This window comes from Peromyscus leucopus, chromosome 4 (genome assembly GCF_004664715.2).
Source record: "Peromyscus leucopus breed LL Stock chromosome 4, UCI_PerLeu_2.1, whole genome shotgun sequence".
NCBI lineage: Eukaryota > Metazoa > Chordata > Mammalia > Rodentia > Cricetidae > Peromyscus > Peromyscus leucopus.
Genome location: NC_051066.1, coordinates 36,148,402 through 36,163,378, shown reverse-complemented (window position 1 = coordinate 36,163,378; position 14,977 = coordinate 36,148,402). Strand labels below are relative to the sequence as shown.

Here is a 14,977-nt window from a genome sequence, read left to right as displayed (position 1 = left end):
TGAAAACAAGTACACACCACACATTCTTGTACATCCACAATCCATTCCTCAATTTACTACTTGACTTAGAGGAAGAATATGTGTATTTGACTTTACCCCCTAGGTCCAGGCACAAAGTATTGGAATTCCTGTAATTTTTCGGAGTCATACAGGTGACAGAAGGGAACATCTTTTCTTGTCGTCCATCATGGTCCCCCATTCACAGCAGAGAGCCTCTAAGTCCCTTAGGACCTCCAGAATAAGTGTCCATGATAACGTGTCCCGGAACTACAAGGCTATGCTACCTTGCTTGGTCTAAAAAGCATCTCTATTTTATTACCTGTAAATGGTCCCAGTTCCCCTGTATGCTACTTCCAATACAACTTTCTGCAACGTGTGGCCACGTTAAGGCTTCCAATCTGGCTTGTCTGAGTACAGGACCGCGTTCTCAATTTAAATAGCACATGAGGCCAGTGGCACCATATGGAACAGCACAGTTGGTAGCTTCAAAACACATATTTTTTCCTTTGTTAAAATTAAAATTTCAATAAATAAATGTGTTTGCTTTATGATTTATAGCTTTAACTCTCTGATCTAAGATAGTACAGTATAAAAATAAGAGGTGACTTGGCGAAGCAAACCCTGCTTATATTGTAACTATCTGTTGTGGGGTCTTTAAAACACCTCAGCATACACCAAAGACTGGCACATAATGGGCACTTAGCAAATGCCAAGGACGAAGGTGAGCCTGTGGCTTTGAGTCCATCTCAATTAGGTACTAACCTTGCCCTACAGACGCTATTTCTCCAGCCACCTCAACATGAAATGTGTCACTTGGGATGGAAAATGTGAAAGACAAGAACCAAGTCTTCCCCCAAAACACTTTCTACTTGAAGGGAACAGTGTGGGAGTCTGCCAGAGTCCAGTTCCAACCTGCTCCCACCTTATGAAGGGCTCTTGGGTGGAGGAGAGAGGAACGAGGAAATATTAGGTAGAAAGATAGAAAGAGACAATAAGAAAGACAGAGACACAGGAAAGCCCTGTGTCTTAGGGAGGGCCCTGGGTCAATATCCAGCTGCTCCATTTACTCAAAAGTGCTTTTTATAATACACCAAGGGGAGGGGCAAAGGACCTTCTCCCCTTGCAAGATCAAAGCACAAAGTACTGACAAGTGTAGACCCTTCCAAGCACCTGGTAAACACACCCCTGGCCAAATCATCTCCTTATGCAGCCCTGCTGGGTAAAGCAAACTCAGATTCTCTGACCCTGAATAAGGTCCCACTAGGAAGCCTCCGTGGGCCTCTACAAAATAGCTGAGAGAAGAGCTAACCAATAGAAACAAATGTCCAATATAACAACAAAAATTATCATGGAAGACTTATAATTAAAAGCCAGGGAATAAGGAGGAAAATTTTGCTAGAAATATGATTCTGTGGGTAGAGGTGCTTGCGCAAGCCTGATGACCTGAGTTCTACCCTCAGGCTAAACAGAAGAGGTGGGACTGGATTGAGATATTGGAGGATTAAGGATTTTTGCATGCTTGGTGTGTGTGTGTGGGGGGGGAGGATGGGAAACATTAAGTAGAAAGGAAGGTTCAAGATTGGAGTTATGACCAGGCATGGTGGCGCACAGCTTTAATCCCAGCACTAGGGAAGCAGAGGCAGGAGGATCGGTGTGAGTTCCAGGTCAGCCTGGTCTACACAGTGAGTTCCATGACAGCTAGAGCTACATAAAGACCCTGTCTCAACAGCAAGATTAGATTTTGACAATGAAGGGCCTCAAATGGCATTCTAGAAGTCTGAATAGGAACCTTCAGGATCACCAAGGAAGAGATACTGGAGCCTGAGGAAAGAGCAGTCTCCTAAATAAAGTACTTAATTATTCGCTCACAGCAAGCATCTGGTGCTTACTCTATGTCAGGAATACTGTTAGGTGAGAGAATTACAATGATGCCCGTGACACAGCCTTAACCCAGCCCTAACCCAGCGAGGCTAACAGAGCAGCCAGGAAACAGCAAAGAAAACAAAGACAACACAATGTGACAGGTGCTCTAACAGAGCTGGGCACGTGGTTGGCAAGCACAGAAGAAAGACTCACATCTGGAGCAGGGTGGAAGGAAAGGTTTCATGTTGGCAAGGGGAGGAAAAAAAGGTTACACTGAACAAATGTAGAAAAAGGAACTTTTTTTAAAAACAGCATTAGAGGATCATATTGTATAGCTACAATTTAGGATTGCTTATGGAGTCAATGTATATCTTTTCAGATCTGATTTCAGAAGGTTGAAATATTAATAATGAACATTTTTAAATGAACAGAAGCAATATAGAACAAAGAATAAAACCAGCTAAGTAATATGTATGATGTTACTTTAAATTATGAAATAAACACATTTGACCTCAAGGTAGAAAAAATATTAAAAAAAAAAAAAACCTTAATCAGACTAACATAACAACCATGAAGACTTTAGGTCAGAAATGACTTCAGCATTTTCCTCTAGCAGAAAGTGTACACAATAGCCATGCAAAACAATGATGGGAGTGTGGGGGGCAACAGAAACAATGCTTTAGAAAATGTTTCAGGAAAAGGGAAGAGTCCCACCCAGCTTTAAAAGCTTGACAACGGAGGTCATTCCAAACACACATGAGGGTACCATCTTCATTTTACATCCACACTGGTCAGGCCCATTAGCCTGGAGCATGAAAATGTCATATGTATGTATGTATGTATGTATGTATGTATGTATGTATGTACATACGTACGTATGTGTATGTACACGTTTTTGTGTGTATGTGGGTGTGCACATTTGTGCAAGTGTGTGGCGCCCAGGGGATAACCTCCAGTATCACTCTACAGGTACTTTCCCCATTGCTTTTGAGACAGGGTCTCTTACTAGCTTGGAGCTCACCGAAAAGGCCGAGCTCCCTTTTAGGTAGATTCTGAGGAACTAATCCAGGTCTTCATATTGACGAGGCCATCACCTTACCCATCAGGCCCTCCCTGCCCTCTCTATTTTATAAGAATATTATGCATCGTCACACATACTACAATTCTGAAAGAGCCAAAATTAACAATTGCATTAAAAATATAATATTGTTATAGGAAATTAAATACAGCTGCTGTCTAAAATAACATACAATATAACAGAACCAACCAAACAATCACGAAACCAAGCAACTATGAAACCTACTTAAAATCAACTGATGGCCTCTTGAAAAAATATGACAAACTCACAGGGAATAAGTTTACAAAACAATAGCAAGAGACATAATTTTAAAGACAAGGTTTTTTTTTTCCCCAGGGCTATAAATCCAATTTTTTTTTAAAAAAAAAAAACTTTCATTTTAACTCATCAAAACATCAGAGCTAACATATATGAGGTCTCATATAATTGAGTGTATAATTCTGGAGAGAAAACTTTAAAAATACATAATTTAATGAGACAGTTGTATTTATGGACTTCTTAGATAAACACAAACTCAAGTTTGTATTTATGGATACGAATATCAAAAGGACTGGAGCCACAGCTCATGGGCAGAGTGCTTGCGCAGCACACCCAAGGCCCAGAGAGAAAGGAAGAGGGCATCATCCCGTGAGATCATCTTTTAGTATCTATAACGCTTGGCTTGTAATTGCTATAAATTAGAACCTGCAAGTGAACATGCTGCACATTCGTGTCATGGAACACTGCTACACAGAAGAGAATGTTGCTGAATGAAGCAATCCTAATGAATCGCCAAAGAATTAGGCTAAGTGGGAAAAAATCCAAAATTAAATGCCCATTGACTGGACTTATAACATTCTTAACATGACGAAAATGATAGAAGTGAAAGCTGCCAGGTACTGAGGAGGGGGCACAGGTGAGGGGCATACCTGCAAGAGCGTAACACAAGAGGCTTTCTGGTGATGGGAATGTTTGGTGTCTTGACTGGGTCTATGTCAGCACTGGACTACAGTTTACCTATGCTAGGCACTGAGGAAACCCAGGTCAAGGCTGTACCAGAGTTTTCTGTATTGTTTCTCCTAAATGCATGTACATTCACAACGATCTCACAACTGAAATTTCAATTAAGGGCTGAGAAGATGGCTCAGTGAGTCTGATTGCCTAGAACCCAAAGGAAAAACCAAACAAAAACATGCTGTGGCAGGAGCCTTTGCAACCACGGTGCACCTCCGGGAAGACAGGAAATGGGCACAGCAGAATTCCCAGAAGCTCACGGGCCTGGCATGCACAGCTAAAAAGATGACAAAGAGCCCTCCTCTCAAACAAGGTGGAAGATGAGGACCAGCCAAAACCTGAGGGTGCCCTCTGACCCAAACACACACACACACACACACACACACACACACACACACACACACACACACACACGAGAAAAAAAGTTTTTTTCAATTTAATGAAAAGTATACTTTAGCTGGGTGGTGACACATAACTGTTACCAGCACTGCAGAGGGTAGGGCAGGAGAATATCAAGTTCAAGGTGGCCTGGGCTATATGCATTAAGACCTTGTAACAATAATAATAGGAGGAAGAGATGCCAGGTGGTGGTGGTGTACACCTTTAATCCCAACACTCAGAACCGAGAGGCAGGCGGATCTCTGAGTTCTAGGGCGGCCTGATCTACAGAGTGAGTTCCAGAGAGAAACCCTGTCTTAAAAACCAAAACAGGGGGAGGAGGAGGAAGAACTTATCCAAACTTTATTACAACAAATACCTGAGGAAAAGACAACAAGATGCATAAGAACATTTCCAATGACACTATTAAAGGTTTGGCTTGGTTTACTTTACCTACGTAGATTCTCATTCGGTTTACATAATCTTAGTGCCAATGATACTCTTGTGATTTAATAATATTTTTCCTTCTAAAAAAATCTGGACTTTATGTGCTTTTGTCTTTAATCCTTTAGCTACGCATTCAAAAGTTATTGCACGTTGAGCATTCCTTATCTGAAGATCTGAAATCCCAAATCCTCCAAACTCTGAATCCTTTGAGCATGATGTTAGCACCCAAAAGTTCTACGTTTAGAAAGCTGGAGAGATGGTACAACAGTTAAGAGAAGTCACTGCTCTTGCAGAGAGTAGGGTTCATTTCCCAACACCCACAGAGGATGGGTCACAACCACTTCTAACTCCAGTCCAGGCGTCCATCTCCCTCTTCTGGACTCAAAACACACCTGCACACACTCAATATACATACACTCAGGCACACACATACAAATAAAATGAATAAATCTTTTAAGTTCTGTTTCAAGACACACTGCACATGCATGTGAGATTGTCAAAGAATAAAATTTAAAATATTCTTTTATTTTATTTATTTATATTTATGTATGAGTGCTCTGCATGTATACCTGCATGCCAGAAGAGGGCATCTGATCCTAATATAGATGGTTGTGAGCCACCATGTGGTTGCTGGGAATTGAACTCAGAACCTCTGGAAGAGCAGTCAGTGCTCTTAACCTCTAAGCCATCTCTCCAGACCTAAAATATTCTTAATAATTGTTTAAAAGTTGCAGACTTTAGGTCGGACAGCAGTGGCACACACCTTTAACCCCAGCACTCGGGAGGCAGAGCCAGGCGAATCTCCATGAGTTTGAGGCCAGCCTGGTCTACAGAGCGAGATCCAGGACAGGCACCAAAACTACACAGAGAAACCCTGTCTCAAAAAGCAAAAACAAAACAAAACAAAACAAGGTGCAGGCTTTGGAACAATTTTTAGCTTGCACTTTCAGGTGTGGTGTTTTCCTAGTAAAGTCTATTCAGATATTACAAATACAACAAACTCTGAAATCTAAACACTTCTGGTCCCAAGCATTTCAGTTACGATCACAACCTATACTAAGTCACAAGAGACAAGCTATCAAGTTTGCTCAATATCAAATTTCCAAAACCCGACCAAGCTGGCCCTGGCACCTGACAGGTGCCTACTGATAGTTTCAGAAGAGCATTAAATGTCCACAGTTATAACCCAAACACTTAGAATCACATGAAGATGAATCAATCTGTGTGAATTTTTCTAATTAATTCTGTTACCAGGGAATTTGACAAATGAATTCTTTATCTAATAAATGGCTAGAAAAGAAATTTTTGAAAGAGGAAAAAAAAATTAAGGTTTTCATTGAAGCATCATGCACTATAAACACAGTTTACCAAAGCAACATGAAAAGGAATGGATTGTTGAACAGTGTAGGTAAATAACATTTCATAACTCATTCATTCATTCTTCATCCTGCAGGGCTCAAGACTAGTCACAGAAAGACCTGAATGCCTGCTGCTGAATAGTTCAGGGGGAAAGAACCTTTTGCCCACGAACTGACATATAGCCGCCACTAGATGATGCCCCAATAGGTGATATACAGGTTTAGTTAATGTATTGAAAATTGTTTTGTAAATTCTGAAGAATATTTTGGAAAACTGATACTTGACAATGTGTGATAGATTTCAGATTGACATTTTTATCTGCAAAGAGCTGAGCTGGACATTTCACAGCAAAGTTATTTTTCATCAGTCTCAAATTAATAGCCGTCCTTGTAAAGTCTAGGTGGCATTTCTGCTCACCTACTGCTGTATTAAAATGGTCCCTTGCTGCTTATTCAGTCGATGACAATAACTAGGAATTTTCCATCAGTGTTTCATTCTAAGAGTCAAGGTGGATTCTATGAGACTATTTATTCCAGCAAACGTCTTGAGAGACTTTAAATCATTCTCTTGTTTATGTGCAGCAATGGAAGAGACTATTATTAATAGTAAGTTCAGACTTATAAAGATTTATAAATTGCACACAAGATGAAAAAACAAAAACAAAAACTTTACTAAATTGGGCTTTTTTTTTTTTTTTTAGAAAATAAGAACTTACTAAATGGCAAGTCTTGAGTCATCAATTTCTCTGTGACAATTATGGTATTTTCACTATGGTTAATTATTTTACAGAAGCTATTGGGTAAATTGTTTCAAGAGATGCAATCAGATTCATGATGTCAGCCTGTTCTAACGTCACTATCTTACTGCAGGAAGGGGGTACCTTTGGGTTGAAGACTTTTACAAAGAAAGTCAATGACAATGGCCAACAAATCGGACTCCCGAGATTTGGAAAATTTATCAAGTAATAAACATGTAATCAAGCAGAAGTAAAAGCTAAATTCTAGTCACCTTACAGTTCATCCTTAACACCGATCAAACAATCTCACATATCTGTTTATAAACCAAGACTTCTAGGTTTGTCTTTGGTTCATGTTTCATGTGTCTATCTTCCCTAACCAGGCCAAAAAATTGTGAAGGATTTCTCAGACAGACTGTACCCAGCCCACGACACTCCCGTCTGCTGCCTGCCACTCCTGAGGTCCAGCACAATCTCACACAGCACACAACTAACGGGTGTTGACCAAAACAAAGGGCAACACATCACTTCCGGCCAGAAGCACCTTTCTAATATGAGTTATCCAAATTGGAGTAACTACATCTCACAATGGTAGGGCTCCAACAAATATCTGAACCATCATGTATCCGCAGTCTCTTTCTAATGAGTTATCCAATTTGCAGTAACTACATCTCACAATGGTAGGGCTCCAACAAATACCTGAACCATCAGGGATCCGCAGTCTCCTTGCTTGGCTCCCTGGTTGTACGCAGGGTTAAAAGTTACCTCTAACTCACCTTTGTCTCCTGGATGGTCAAGGGTCCAAGTGTCAGAAAACAAAGTTCTCTTCACTGCAAAGTAAATTCTTCTCAACTCCCATTTTACATGAGTATTTATGTACCTCACACCCAAGGGCATGCCCAAGTGTGTGCTTTGGTTATGACACTAAGAATTCATTTTGTAGTGCATATATTCCTGTATAATTCATTTTGCCCTTTGAAAACAACACGTTAAGGGAAATGGCCAACTTCAGTGCTTTTAAGCTATTACCTTAAAAAATGTATATACGTCAGTTCTTTAGGCCCCACCCCCAACCCACCACACCTTTGTGAAAGAGAGAAGGACAGGGGATAAGCTCTCTCCATTAAGTGAATTTTTTTCTTCTTACTGAAGAACCCAAAACTAAGTAAGGCCATCCAGTTGAAAGCCACCTTAATTTCTGAATGTTGATATACCATAAGGATTAAGAGTCGAATTTAAAGAGTCCACATTATATGAAACAGGGAACAGTAAGTCTCTATGATCATGAAGCATTCACAGAAAACATCTTTTCAGAGGAACAATTGTGTGCCCTGACTGCTGAATTTCCTTGAGGGCTAATCAAACCATCTGAGCAAATAATAAGAGGGACTTCCTCATGCCAGCAAGATTAGTTCACTACCCTTTGTTCCTCTAAGCTTCTATTACATGTCTGGAAAATTTGGTCTTAAAGCTCCAGTGTGCATGGGGGGGCTGGTGTTAACAAATGAGTCCTCAAGGGCAGGGCTGTGTGTGACAAAGTGTGCAGCATCCTAAGAGCTCGCTGCTCAGCTCCTGCTGGCTGCCACCTTGCTGAGCCTTCAGATCTTCATGCAGTCTCTATTACCACTGCCACACAACACATGCAACCCTCGATCCATGTACTCTGAACACCTGTGTCAACAGGAGCTGAGAATTTCAGGTATACAACTGCAATTCTGTCCCTTTATCCCAAAGCATAAATTGTAATATAATAAATTCTTAAGAAGACAGCACATTCTTGCTGAGGAAAAAAATGTAACAGAAAGAAAATGCTTAATGTTCTAAGAGCTGTGAAAATAAGTAACAGAAGCACACAAGAGACCACAGTCCAACTCCCTACTTTTCATAAATAAGAAAACTAATGCCCAGGGGTGTTAGTGACTAGCTCAGGGGACATACTTGCCTGGTAGCAGAGCCACAACCAGAACTCGGGTCTTTTGATATCTTTACAAACCACTATTTGTTGGTTTGCATAAGCTATCTTTCAAACTTTTTTAGTAGTTTATTTTTCCCTTTATCTACTTTGTATCCACAGTCATTTGTCTACAGCACTGAAGGCCAGTCAGTCATACAGTGGATGCTACGGAGGGTCTTAGAAAGAAGGATGCAGGCATTTCAGTGCTGAGCCAGGCCTTGTTGTATAGACTTCACAGGTATCAACATGTTTAATCTTCACAAGCACCATGAGGTGGGTACGTAGAGCACTCCATTTTACAGATAACCCAAATCAGACCGAAAGATTACCTGTAGTGTCAGAACTGAATAGCCGCTGGCTGTTAACAATGATGCATCACTTGGTGGTACTTTCATGAGCCTCACTCACTGTCAAGTCCTACAGTTAACCTTGAACTGAGCTGTGGGCTGCGGGTGAGACCTTGGAAACATTTATGATTCACCCTCTCTCCTCAATTCTCTCAATACTAATGAAAAAGAAAAAGCAAAATCAAACAAACAAAAGCCCCACAAAACTAGGGCCAGGAAAAAGGGGAGACGACCTAGCAAATAAAGCCACCTGCCAGCCGACTACATTCAATGCCCAAACTTACACAGTGAAACAGAAGTGATTCCTTCAAGATGTCCCTTGATGTCCACACATGTGGCACAATTCTGTACTCTTATACCACTACAGACACACACACACACACACACACACACACACACACACACACACACACAAATTTGTCATTAGCATGAAGGAAATTCTAATTTCAAAAGTGCCAGGCAGGCTGGGCATAGTGGTCATGCTTTCATCTCAGCACTTGGGAGGCAGAGGCAGTCAGAAGTCTGTGAGTTCCAGGCCATTCTGGTCGACACAGTAAGTTTGGGAAGAGCCAGAACTGCAGTGTGAGACCCTGTTAGGAGTGTGGGAAGCCGGGAAGAGCTGATGGGTGACTCACGCCTATAATCTCATTACTCTGAAGAGAGAGAATTGCCCTGAGCTTGAGACTAGCCTGAGCTATACAGTGAGTTCCAGGCGAACCTAGGCTTCAGTGTAAGATCACAACTCAGAAAAAAAAAAATCCCAAAATGGAGCCCTAACTTTCCTGTTGTTAAGATTTGGGATATGAAGGCCAACAAGAAGATCTATGTGCATGCATACTTAGGAAACTTGAAGTTTGGCTCATTGGTATCCAAGGAAGACAACGGCTCCCCCATGTTAGAGTTTGTCAAGGTTATCAAGCTTAGTGCTAGACCATCTCATTCTGCCTCCCAATTTATACCTCTCAAGTTTGGAATATAAGAAACAGTACATAATTGGTCAGATACCCAGGTTCCATCCACCTAGTGTTTCAAAGTTTGTGAAGTGTACTGTTGAGTGTCTATGAAAAATTGCATTCCAAGTTCCAAGACCAGGACCTAAAAGCCTCTACTGTACTTGGATAGCCCCAGGTGAACTACAACCACATTTTTATGCAACAGCATTTTATGACAAAACACCTACAACTCTAAATTCTATCCAGACACTAGGCACCACATCTACACTCTAGGTAAATGGCGTTAGTCACTTAAAAGGGCTTCCCCTCCTCCAACCAGACAAATGTTATGGTGCTGGTAGCCTAGGGCTGCAGGGAAGCCAGATTAGGGAAAACAGGCTCACTACCTAGGATATTAGCAGTCACTGAATTCATATGGAATACAGAGGCTAACTGTGCTGGCCAGTCTTTTATGTCAACTTGACACAGAAACTAGAGTCATCTGAAAGGCGGGAACCTCAATTGAGAAAATGCCTCCATAAGATCTGCCTGTATGATACTTTCTTCATTAGTGACCGATGGTGGGCCAGGGCTGCCCATTGTGGGTGGTACCATCCCTGGGCTGGTGGTCCAGAGTTCTGTAAGAAAGCAGGCTGAGCAAGCCAGGGGAAGCAAGCCAGCAAGCAGCACATCACACCCCCCATGGCTCTGTATCAGCTCCTACCTCCAGGTTCCTGCCATTTGAGTTCCTGTCCTGACTTCCTTCGATGATGGGTAGCAATATGGAAGCGTCAGCCAAATCAAACCTTTCCTCCCCAACTTGCCTTTTGGTCATGGTGTTTTGTTGCAGCAACAGAAACCCTAAGACACTAACAGTAGAAATCACTCACACTGTGGCTGTCACAGAAAAGACTTACTGGCCCCTCTGCTCTCCCTCTACATACTCCATTGACATCTCCGAGCTCCGTGAGGGCTAACTGTACAAAATCTATCTATCCAACCACGCACTATTCAGCACACCAAAAATGCTTCATATGATATGCCTAGGAGTTCTGAGACTTCCATATTTGACGTATTTTATACCATTAAAATTTTATAATCCAACCTGTATTGACAATTTATCATCAGCCATGAATCATTATGAGTCACATAATAAACTATGTCATCAAGGCTATGAATAATAAAATGATCAGCAATGTGATCAGCAATGTGGCCAACATTTATTAGTATATCGGGTAAAAGGAAATCCAAGCTATGAAAGGAAAAGAGGAAAGCAATTTAGCCAACGGACATGTGAAGCAGTTCTATGTGTAACTGAGAAGTACCCTCTTGTCACACCCCCAATTCAGTCACTGTAACAGAGTCCCAAGAGATGAAGATAATTCCACTGAATTATTAAGTGGCAATGTGAGAAGGCCGTCAGCGCGGTGAGACCATCACGTCCATAAGCTGTAGGTCTTGGCATCTTCAGGCCTGATCCCCTTACTCGGATCCTCACTCCTGGCATAAGGATGACCAGCGGATGGCTAGCACATCACTCCTTGCACCTACATGCAGCTTGATAGCCATGTGCCTTACAGTTTTACCTTTCTCTTGTACAACTATCTGTGGTTAAAGTTTGGCCACAGAACCGTCACTTAATTCTCCAAACACATCCTTGTCCATGGGTGTTCTGTTTCAGAGCCATCTTCCCCTCAGTGCAGAAAGCGAGCAACTTCCATATGGAAGAAGGAATCATCCCAGAAAGCTGAAGGCAATTTTCCAAAGTGACGTACAACTCCATGGCTGTTTGTTCTAGAACAAGCCTACAACAAACTCTACATTTCATCAATTAAAAAAGAGAGTTGTTTTCCACTTTAGACTAAAGCGACGAGTCACTTCTCAAAGTAAATTAAAAACATCAGAATATAGACCATTCTCAAAATATCTTGATTTTGAAAGGAGTCAGGTTAGGGTCACAGTGAGCCAGGTGGCTGGCATCATGCCAGTCATGAAAATCTATTTAAATAGATCTATGGATAATAACATGGGGGTGGGAGCTTTCTGTTTAAAAGATGACAACTAGATTTTTTTTAAATCAACTTAAGTAGTTTAATTTTTTTTATTTATTTTGCCAATTTGTACAGAGAATAAAATTGCAGTTATGATTTAATACAGACTTAATCTAAATGCTCCAGGTTATATGATTACTCAGGTTTTTATTAGATTGAAATTGGTAGTGGGTTCTTTAAATTTATGTTATGTCAGATCCATTCACGGGATTATCTTGGTTTATGGGGCCTGTAAATGCAGCAACAATGTGTATGACTTTCTCTCTGGCTCAGTAGCAGCTGCCTCCTTTCTCCAGGCCTGCCATCATGTCCCTGCTACCCCACCTCCCTTCAAAAACATCAGAGGAAAGAATCAGCACTGTACTCAATCTCTCCCATTTCAGAGTCTTTCCTGTGGCATTTACATGCCAAATGCAGCACCTTCTCCTTATATAATAGAAGGTAAAGACTTTGGCCAAAACAGTTTGATATTCCCAATGACTATAAATCATGAGCCCCCTCTTTTTAAGCCTTCCTAACCAACAGGATGTATTTCCACTGAAAGCCTGCTTTTACCTGAAGCAGGTGAAACTTAACTGCTCAATCAATCATGCTCATATACGCTCTGTATATTTGAACAAAATTTTCCATTTCTAATGCATCAGAGAAACTAAATTCCCTCTTATATTTTGGGGAGCAAGAGCAGGAATGGGCTTGGGGCCTCACGCACGCCAGCTGAGCTGCAGAATCTACCTCCCCCTTCTGCTTTAACTTTCTAATCTTGAAGTCAAATTAAACAAGCAAGAGTTAAATTGTTATAATGTACTGTTACATAATAAAAGTTTCCTGTAGGCATTTACAAACACTTCCCAAAATCCTCCACATTGTTACTGTAGGCGAATTAAACGTCTAAATTAGAAGGTTCACTGATTACAGACATACCTGAAAAACAATGTAGCGACTAGAAGACACAACCTTTCATTTCATCTCCCTTGGGTCTTAACTGAAATGCCTGCAGACTTTTCAATGCCCTTGATGCATGCAAAGTAGGGGTGGGAACACAGGAGATTGGTTGGACAATTGACTTCTAATTTTACTGAATCGGAAACAAAATAACCAAATGCAGAAGGTTTTATAGCACCTGCACCCTTCCAAGCAAACAGTGTGGAATGAAAAGTACACAAGGTATGCTTAGAAACAGCCAGAAACACTTCCTCCAGACCTTGTTCTTGCTTTCACGTTGCCATTTGCCACAACTGTTTCTCAGGTATCAGAAAGGAAGATACTTCCACGCAATGTACTCCATCCATAAAGAGATGAATTCTACTTTCTAAAAAACAAAAAACCTAAGCCCGGTTCTGAGAAAGCATATGTCAAAATATTGTCTTTCTGTATTAACTGACCAAAAATGTATACTAGCCATTATTAATTTTATACATATTTACCAATCTATAAAAGTTGTAGGATTGTGCTTTTTATTCAGTGAAACTCAGTGACAAAGAGAGAAGTGGCCCTTTCCACTAATTACATCTTGAAATATACATGACTGTGATGTCCCCGGGTTACTTGCAGTGGTAACTTACACGCCCCGAATTTCACTGTACCAGACGGTTCTATCTGTCCCATCGCTGGCCAAACACTGCTGCTCTGTTTCTATTCATTATGTATTATACGAGGCCTAAACACAGCCCAGTATGACGAGGGGAAATATTCCAACCCTTATGACAGCAGTGATGCACTCAAGATTTCTCACAGTACAGTCCGGACCTGGAGCACTAAAAGGCGTTTTCTGATACAGCTAAAATATGTTGGCTGCAAGCTCGTCACTCAAGAACATTTGGCCCTCTGTCTCTGCGGGTATTCGAAAACCCTAGTTTTAAAAAAAAAAAATGCGCTATCCAAACCTTGCAAAACCAAACTTGCCAAGAGCCTTGTGCAACGATCAATAACCTTGGGCTACACTGACACCCAAATTCACGGTCCTGGAAACCAATGCAGCAAAAACCCAGAACCATAGACTGGAGCCCCAAGAAACTACCGCGCTTCCCTCTCCGCCGCCCTCTGCCGCAGGGAGAGAAGCGGAGGCAGGAGATGAACGAGGCTCACCAGCTCTGAAGATGCTCCGTGACCTCTGGCTGCGCGGGGAAAGCAGGGCCGGGAAGGCGCTAGTGCGGCCGCGGCCCGTGCGGACTCTGTCCCTGGTGCATTCCTTGCATTCCAGCACAATCTGTCGCCAGCCTACGAGCTGGCAGCGCGCGTCGCCCGTTGGACACACACACACACCTGCCTATCGCGGCGCCCGGAGCAACCGCGGCGCCTCCGCTGCCTGCGCTCGCGGGGTGTCGCACTCAGCCACCACACCGCCAAATCTCAGCCCCGCCGCTGGTCCTCTCGTTTCCCAAGGAGCAGGAGGGGACAGGGACCCCCGATCCTCCGATGGGTGCAGCAGCCACGCTCCAACTCCTGGCAACGCGAGGAGGCAGGGCGGTGCGGGAGGGCGGCCCGTAGCCTTGGGGCTGGGGCGCCCGCGAGGGAGGAGCGTGCGGTTTGCTGCCGCGAGCTGGGAACCCTGAACCCGCCGGGCGGTCGCCACGAGCACCAGTGCGACTCCAAGGACCGGAGCGACACGCGGGGCGGGCGTGGGAGGCAGCGGTAAGCGGTTGCTTCTGAGGAACGAGGGACGGGGCGACAGACGGCCGGCCCCCGGCGCTACCGCGCGCGGGAGCCGCGGGGCTCAAGTTCGGGAAGCGGTGGCGCGGTGCCGGAGGAGAAGCGGCCGCACCGAGCGGTGCGGGGCAAAGTTGTGCGCCGCCGGGGGGGGGGGGAGGGGAGAGGCGGGCGGATGGCGGAGCACGCGGCG

At 42.9% G+C, this 14,977-nt stretch overlaps 1 protein-coding gene across 14 annotated transcripts in view; it reads right to left on the bottom strand.

The window, feature by feature from the left end:
• The window catches only part of Pkp4 (plakophilin 4), a 222,237-nt gene that overhangs the window by 206,855 nt on the left and 405 nt on the right, over positions 1 to 14,977 (bottom strand). Inside the window, exon 1 of one of the 14 annotated variants that reach the window (XM_028872079.2) lies at positions 14,224 to 14,898. The exons of 11 other annotated variants lie outside the window; for them this stretch is intronic. The gene's annotated coding sequence lies outside the window, so the exon portion shown is untranslated. Of the gene's footprint in view, positions 1 to 14,223; positions 14,899 to 14,977 lie in introns of those variants that run through there. 2 more of the 14 variants (XM_037204802.1, XM_028872596.2) reach the window with 2 other exon arrangements.